The sequence below is a fragment of the Anolis carolinensis genome, chromosome 4 (assembly GCF_035594765.1).
Source record: "Anolis carolinensis isolate JA03-04 chromosome 4, rAnoCar3.1.pri, whole genome shotgun sequence".
NCBI classification, from domain to species: Eukaryota; Metazoa; Chordata; class Lepidosauria; order Squamata; family Dactyloidae; genus Anolis; species Anolis carolinensis.
In genome coordinates this window covers 133,975,438-133,983,623 of record NC_085844.1, presented here as the reverse complement: position 1 = coordinate 133,983,623, position 8,186 = coordinate 133,975,438, and the positions used below count along the sequence as shown (strand labels likewise).

The 8,186-nt window shown below is 38.8% G+C and overlaps 1 long non-coding RNA gene across 1 annotated transcript; it reads right to left on the bottom strand.

Moving 5' to 3' along the window:
* Positions 1 to 249: 249 nt before the first annotated feature.
* Positions 250 to 6,112, bottom strand: LOC134298265 (uncharacterized). Its single transcript, XR_010005248.1, has 3 exons — positions 6,031 to 6,112; positions 4,034 to 4,129; positions 250 to 652 (listed from the first exon to the last, which is right to left on the bottom strand). It is a non-coding gene; the product is annotated as an uncharacterized LOC134298265 (long non-coding RNA).
* Between the last annotated feature and the right edge of the window lie 2,074 nt (positions 6,113 to 8,186).

Sequence of the window (8,186 nt, the reverse complement as noted above, 5' to 3'; positions counted from 1 at the left end):
AGGGAATGGGGAGAAGGAAGAAGATGAGAGAGACCAAAGAGGAGGGTGGAGAAGAAGGAAGCAAATCAATGTAGCCAAGATAGAGGGAGTGAAGAAGGAGAAAGAATGTGCTAGAAGGTGAGGAAGACTGGGAAAGGAGAGAGAACATGAATGGAAATAGATTTAGGGGAGAGGAATAATGAGAGAAAAAGAGATGGGAAGAAGACATTTGAATCAGGGAGGGGAGAAGGAGAAAAAGCACAAGGGAGATTGCCAAAGAATACATTCAACCCCAAGAAAGAGGAAAGAAAGGACTGGGGAAGCCATGGGAGAAGTACGAGAAAATGGATGGAAGAAGGAAAAGACTGTTGAGACAGCAGTTGTGAAAGCAGGGGGTGAGAAGGAGAAAGAGCATGTGTGTGAGAGAAAGAGATGAATGAAATTAAAAAATAGAAGAAAACAGAATCAACTACATCAACAGAACTAAAGACATTTATAGAATCATAGAATCATAGAATCATAGAATAATACTGTGCCTTTTGCTAATATTGGTGAAACTCACATGTGGTCATGCTGCTGCTTCAATCATTTAAGATAGGGTGGGGTATTTGTGGAAAGCTACAAGACAGCATTCCTATAGTACCATATTCAGCAATTCTTTAGGCAGTGGATCCTGTTTTTTTAAAAAATTTTTATTTCATTCCAACAATTAACAAAATTTTAGCGATGCATGTCATATTTCAATATACATAATACCAAAAGTAAGTAATGCTTAAATGACATTTTAAACGATCCTTTGTAATGTAACACCCACCCCCCTCCCCTCCCCTGTTCCCCCTCCCCCCCTGGAACAGCAATTCAATATATTATCATTGTATCATTTTAACTGTGTGGAACGCCTGGTTCAAGGTGGTGTATCTTTCGTCTCCATCTATTTTGTTAATTAGGACTGACCATTTCCTGAACCAGTCAGGTTCTTTTAGACAATTTGTATATTTTCTTTTCCTTTGATTAATGAAATAATTGATTATATATTCTGATATATAAGACCACCAAATTTCTACGTCCCATTTTGTCTCATCCCTCCATCCTCGGGCTATTGTGGCTTGTATTGCGGCTGTCATATATTTTAGAATCTCAGTCCAATTATTGTTATCTTCCCTTACCTTTATTGTGAGGGACATAAATCTGGCTTTGTCCCATATTAATTTTTTCCCTATTATTTCTTCCATTTCTTTTCTTATTTTGCTATAAAAGATTTGAATTTTTCTACAGTCCCACCACATGTGGGGGAATGAACCTATTCCCCAACATTTATGCCAACATTTGTTCGAGGTACTTCCCGTTATATGAGCCAATTGTAGGGGGGGGGGGGGGGGTTCTATACCATTTTGTGATTATTTTCCTTTGTGTTTCTTTGATCCTTATATGATTAATTTTATGAATATTATTGATCCATGGCCCAATTAGTTTCTCAGTAAAGTTTTTTTTTCCTGTTTCCAGATCTCTGTAAGCGTTTCTTTCGTATTATAAGTTAAGGTAATTAGTTCATCATACCATAGCCCAGTCATTCCTAGGCAGTGGATCCTGTTGTAACTCAGAATTTCAGAGACTATATCATCCCCAGGAAACAATGCCCTTGGTCAAGAGGTATCCTATCATCAATGCCCCTTTTGAGGGCAAAATATTTAAGCATGTGGTGGCAACAGCTAGGATTTGGGGATCCATCTGCATCACAAGGTAGGCCTGCACCAGATCCATCTGGCTTATCAAGTGATGCTTTTCCTGGATTGTAATAGAAGTGTCACAGTACTTCGTGTGATGATAACTTCTAGACGGTTACACCACTCTTTGTAAGTCTCTCTTTGAAGATGATTTAGAAGTTGCAACTGGAATATTGTGTAGAAACCACACAGTTTTCAAAAATTGCATTGATTTTCAGTACACTTCCAGTTTGAAATCAAGATGCTGGTGATCTTGATGAACTATATGAAATGTGCATTCCCTATATGTGCCTGCCTGAAAACTGAGGTATTCTAGAGGGGGCCTCTTTGGTGTCCTACAAGTGAAAAAAATATCCTGTATGTGGATATGAAAGAGCCTTTTCCACTGTGTTGTCTCATTTTGGAAATACCTCCCCTTGCAGCTTGGCTTGGCTGATGCTGTTTTCATTCTGGTGCCAAAGTCAATATGATTGTTTTTTAAAAATCAAAGTGTCAGGTGAGGGCTAACGTTTTTTCCCCAAAATATGTACAGGTACATGATTTTACACTATTTTAATGTTTTAATTTTTAAAATATGCTTTAGACTGTGTAAATTATTACTTTTTGTTTTAAATTTTTAAATGGTTCTAAATTGATTTTATTTATACATCATTCTAAGAGCTTATGATATAGGATTGAATATAAATATTTTAATAAATAAAATAAATTTTTAAAACTTCCCTGTAATATCCTTCAAGAAAGCAGAATGGTACATTCTGGATGAGATCCAGCAGTCCAGTGTTGGAAACTACTATTGACTGTACGGTGTTTGTTGAGAATGGCAAAGAATATGATAGAGGAACTCTTTCAGGCCCAATTTTTTCCATAAACTGGACAGAAAGCATATGAGATTTCACAGATTCAGAAATGGCTGAAAGCAAAGCTTATACGTTCATTTGTTCCCTTCTGAAGTTGCAATCCTCTCTCCTCACAAGGCTTAGCCATTTTGATTCTGGTAAAACCTGAAAGATGAAGGTGTTGTTTCACCATGCTATTGACTTGTGTGCAATGTCTGGGGGTCTCTTTAATTCTTCCACTCAATTGATTTGATCCTGGTTTCTATTATATACTATCTTAAAATGTACAATATTATATTTTATTATTTGTTGAGAGCTGCAGTTAACTTCTTTGTGTTTGTTGTTTACATAACAGTAGGCACTTGAATATTTGAGTGAAAAGTTTTTCTTAGGCTTCTACTCCAGGGGTTTGGTGAAGCTGGAGCAATATTTTAGACTTAAAAGATTCATATACCCAGTGTGTTTATTATTGCTCACACAGTGCTGGGCTCTTGGAAGTGGAAGTTTTTCTCACACTACCTCCTGCAATTCTCTTCTCTTTCAGAAGCTGCCTTGAGTCTCAATATTGGAGGAAAGGCAGGATATAAAAAATTAAACAAATGATACAATTTTAGCCTCTCTTATTCCCCCCCCCCTCCGTTTCCATATAACGTCTTTTCTGCTTTTTAACTGTCTTTCTTCAGTAGGTCACACTCTTTGAGAGATCTGGTAAAATTGGGTGCCATTGGGTAAATTCATACCATTTCCATCCCTTCCACATCTCCTCCTCCTCCTCCATCTTTAAAAACGCTATCCAGAAGGAACTTCCATTAGGTTTGATGGTGTAACAAATGCTGTGTTGTTGGTTTTTGCAAATCATGCTTCTAATAAAGAGTGGAGAGTCAGAGACCATGCAATTATTCAATTAGACAAAATGTAAATTTGCTCTGATTATTCATTCTTGAGTCACTGGGCCCTTCTACACAGGCCAAAAAACCCAAGAGGAACAGGGATTTTATATCCCAGCTTCTCTTGGGATTGATGCCCAACATCAGCTACAAACCCTGAGATTTTGCTGGGGTGGTGGCTACATGCCATCCATGGTCAACTAGAGGTCAATCTGGGAGAGTATTTATCCAGCCCCCAGCCCGTTTCCCCCCCCAAAAAATGTACCAGAGGGGCCTAGCTGCATCAGTATGACATGTTAGAAGGGAGGGGGGATTTCCCAGTTTACTCCAAATTAATCTGGATTAACCTGAGGGGTTATTTGGACACCTTAGGTTAACCCACAACCCATCACAGGTTTTGAGTCTGTGTAGAAGGTCCCACTGACTGGTCTTTTTAGCCAGCCACTTGTTGATACGGATCAGTATTCTCTACATCATTCTTTACCATTTTAACATCACTTTAACTTTAACTAACTACTTACTTGAAAGTCAAGTGAACAGTGTACACATTGGTTGAAGTAAATTGGAGTTGAAAAAAAGAGATAAGTAATGAAAAAAATAACTGTACCAGTTGAAAGATGGAATCCTACATTATGAAAGCCTTTCCCAATTTGAATTTTCAAAATCCTCCTGTCACCAAGCAACAATGGTATTGCGTAATCATCTGGAAAAACAAGCCTAGGTTAGGGGAATTGTGGGAAGGCAAGTTTAAAGTATCAAGATCAGTTCTGAAGCTGCTAGTACCAAAATATGCTCCTCACATCAATAGGGACAGCCTTGATGCTATTATTTGCAAATCCCATTATCTGTTCCAGAATGAGTGAATCAATGATAATTTAACTAATTAAACATTTTCAGTTATTAATGTAATGAATTTTCTCCCAAATTTTAATGTTTGACATTATCAAACCAATTTTAAACCATCTGTTCGAAGTTTATGGTTGTAAGTAATTCAATTTTTAAAATCTTGTTTCTCTAAACTTCTATCCAATGAAATATATAGTCTTTATTTATCTGTGGGTGTTGAGTCTCATGGGCTCTTCTCACATAATCTACATCCTCATTCTGGTTTCTCCCACTTGTCATGGGTTATTTGCCTATTAGGATTTACCATTGCTGGTGAGTTTTATACATAAGATATGTCTAGGATTCTCAAGTCTACCTTCGTTTTCTGTCATCTTCTACAAGGCTAATCACAGGCAGACCCCAAGTTATGAACAAGATAGGTTCTGTAGGTTTGGTCTTAAGATGAATTTACATGTAAGTTGGAACAGATACATTTTAAAGGGTAACTCTAGCCAAACATTTATACATTTACTAGCTGTGCCCGGCCACGCGTTGCTGTGGCGAAGTATGGTGGTATGGGAAATAAAGTATTGAGGAATTGGTGGTAGTTAAGGTAAAGGGTAAACGTTTTCCCCTGACATTAAGTCCAGTTGTATCTGACTCTGGGGGTTGGTGCTCATCTCCATTTCTAAGCCGAAGAGCCGGCGTTGTCCGTAGACTCCTCCAAGGTCATGTGGCCGGCATGACTGCATGGAGCGCCGTTACCTTCTTGCCGGAGCAGTACCTATTCATCTACTCTCATTTGCATGTTTTCGAACTTCTGGGCTGGCAGAAGCTGGGGCTTTAGATAATCTGTGGAAGAGGCCTAAGTGAAGCCTAACTCTGCCTGTCCCCTGGGCTGATTCAGTTGCTAGGAGACCAAGTGGGTGGAGCTTAGACTTCTAACTGGCAGCAATTGGATAAAAACAATTATTCCTCTCCCTCTAATTAGGACTTTCTTTTTCTTTTCTTTTTGTTGTATCAACCTAGAGCCGTGGATGATGGGTTGTGTTGTCAAATTTCAAGGTTGGGGGGCCTGTAGTTTTGTTGTTTTGTCCACTGCCCTGATGCCATCACTCTCTTATATATATAGATTAACATTTATTGCCTCACACCTCTGACGATGCCTGCCATAGATGTGGGCGAAATGTCAGGAGAGAATACTTCTGGAACATGGCCACACAGCCCAAAAGACATACAACAAACCTGTGCTCCCGGCCATGAAAGCCTTCGACAACACATTTATATCTGTATCTATATCTATACTATCTATATTTATAATATCTCTATCTATCTGTCTATCTATCTGTTTATCTATCTATCTTTGGGTAGCATAAGGAAGGGTGAACACCCCTGTGGTGTCTGTTTTACTGTCCGTGTGCCTGTTTAGAAGATTTCACCTCACTTTCTTTCTCTGTGATAATTGGATTTTGAAAAAATTGACTTGTGGAAACAAGGATTGGTGCTAAGCTTCAGTGGAGACACCTTTCTCCCATGATAATAACTCTTTTGAGGGTTAATTTCCCTTCTGAGGGGTAGATTTCTCTCACTTCCTGTTGTCTCATCCCTGTTAACTATGAGTAATTTGTAAGTTGGATGTTTGTAACTTGGGGACCGCCTATAGCTTTAATTTCTAGTGTTCCCCTGTAAAGGTTAAAGGCTTGGTTTCATTTCATGTACTCGAATGTAGAAAAGTATGTTATAGTAGGTCAAACTATTTGTCTGTCTAAGCTGATCTACCTTGATCGCCAATAGCTCTCCTGGGTCTTGGACAGAAGTCTTTCACATCATCTGTCAATGCATCCTTTAACTGGAGATGTCAGCATCTGAGCATGAGGCCATCTACCAATCAAATAAGCCTTCATCCTTAATGAGACCAGTCATCTCTTATTACTCAATAACATGTTATGTCACAGGTAGATTATAGCTGTCATCCCATCTGAAATGTTTATATTATATACAAATAAACAAACTGTTTCCAGTTCTTCCATGTGACAATATATATCAGTATATTTGGTTAATTTGTACATACCGGAGTTCTGCCTTGTATCTCTCTCATATTTTGTGAAGATTTATTGTTTTCTCTGGAGCTAGTGTGCATGATTATAGGGTAATGAAATCTGGAAGGGACACAGCATTGTTAAGAGGGATCCTTAAATTTCATAGTAGCCTTATACTTCTGTTGTAATGCCACGTATTCAGAAACAGCCTAGATTTCAATATGTTAGTGTAGTGTTTTTGGATTGGAATGAGTCTCAAGTGAAACTGGGATGCCTAATCTGATCCCAGTCATACTTGCATTATGCCTGAGAGCAAGCAAGTATTTAAATGTTTACAAGTATATGTGTTGCATATTACCAACCTAAAAGAAAAACAGAAGATTTTTTGGTGTAAGGCAAGTCTTATATTATGCAGCTGGAAAAGGCTTCCCTGAATATATTTCATCACTTTGTATTCTAAAACATTTTACTTATAAAATAGGCAGAGTAGATATGTGTAGCTTTGCTTTATTAGGTCCATTCAGATGGTTCTCATTTCCTATTTCTACAGAATTACCTGCATTCCCTACAGACATTGCATATTAGAATGTCACTACCACTATTTTGCCATTTCTCTGTATGCTAAAGCATTTTGTTTTGGAATACAAAGAAATGCAAGGAATGAGGAGAAGTCAGTGGAAAGAGTTTAGAGCAGCAGGCAGGGAAGGGGAATGTGGTCTTTTTTTATACTTGTAATTCAGCCACTTATAGTCATATTTCTTCAAACAATGACAGACCTGCGGAGAAGAGGATATGAGTAATAGTGAGGTCAATAGAGCAGGAGGAGTTCCACAGGCAATCGCACTAGGAGGGAAGCTGGTGCTAACTGGCACCCTGTGAAGGGTTCAGGGATGCTTTCATGATGCTTGGTTCCTGTTTAATATGAGCATTCAGAAAATAAAAACACCGAGAAAATCACAAACACTATGTGAAATACTACCAGCAATGAAGAAAGCATTATTGTCACTATCCTCCTCCTCCTCTCCTTTTTGAATTAAGTATATTTGGGCATGCTTGGTGACAGTAATGGATTGGAGAGATCATTTGATGGACCCCGGAAGGCCCTTCCAGACAGCTGCTCAATCCAGAGTAAGGAAGTGGGAGTTCTCAGTCTCGGGAAATAGTCCCACTGGACTATAAATGCAGATTGAAGGGAACTGCAAAAAGTATGGTGGTTTTCTTATATTTTTTTCCTAATGATTCTCTGAGATACTTTGCACCTCATAAGCATCTTGCCAAAGTTGAAGCACCGATGCAGATATAATAAAGTGTGCACAAGCAGATTTTCTGTTGTTCCTCCTCACCCTCACTCCTGTTGCCTCCAGATTTCTTCTTGTGCTTCCATTCAGCCACCTGTGTGTCAGTGGCTCCATCTGTTTACATCCCTATGTCAGCTATTTCAGGATTTTAAAATGACAATAAGTGCTGGAGGAGCCTATACCAGCGACCCACAAGGAACTCTCATTTTTTGGGGAGTGCTGGGACATAGAGTGTTCCGTAGCAGTATGTTTTCCGCTTGATATCAGATTTTATGTGAACCTTTTTATCCTGTATTTCATGCCATCTCGCAATTAAGTGTGATTATAGGTGTGCATTTTGTACCCCCATCCCACTTTCTATTGGGTTTTCAGGCCTGTGTACATAGGCCATCAGATTGCCAAAGAGAGTGTACCATTGACTTCAGTATTTGTCTGCAATACTTTGCAATCTAAAGGGCACCATAAAAATAACATAAAATGGTACTGTTCCATTATCTGGGCAGAGGCCAAAAGGGGGCGCTAGACAGAGAAGGATAGTTCATTTTAGTGGGAAGAGGGATTGAAGCCGTAAAATCACTCCTCCCTTTTTTCCTGTTAT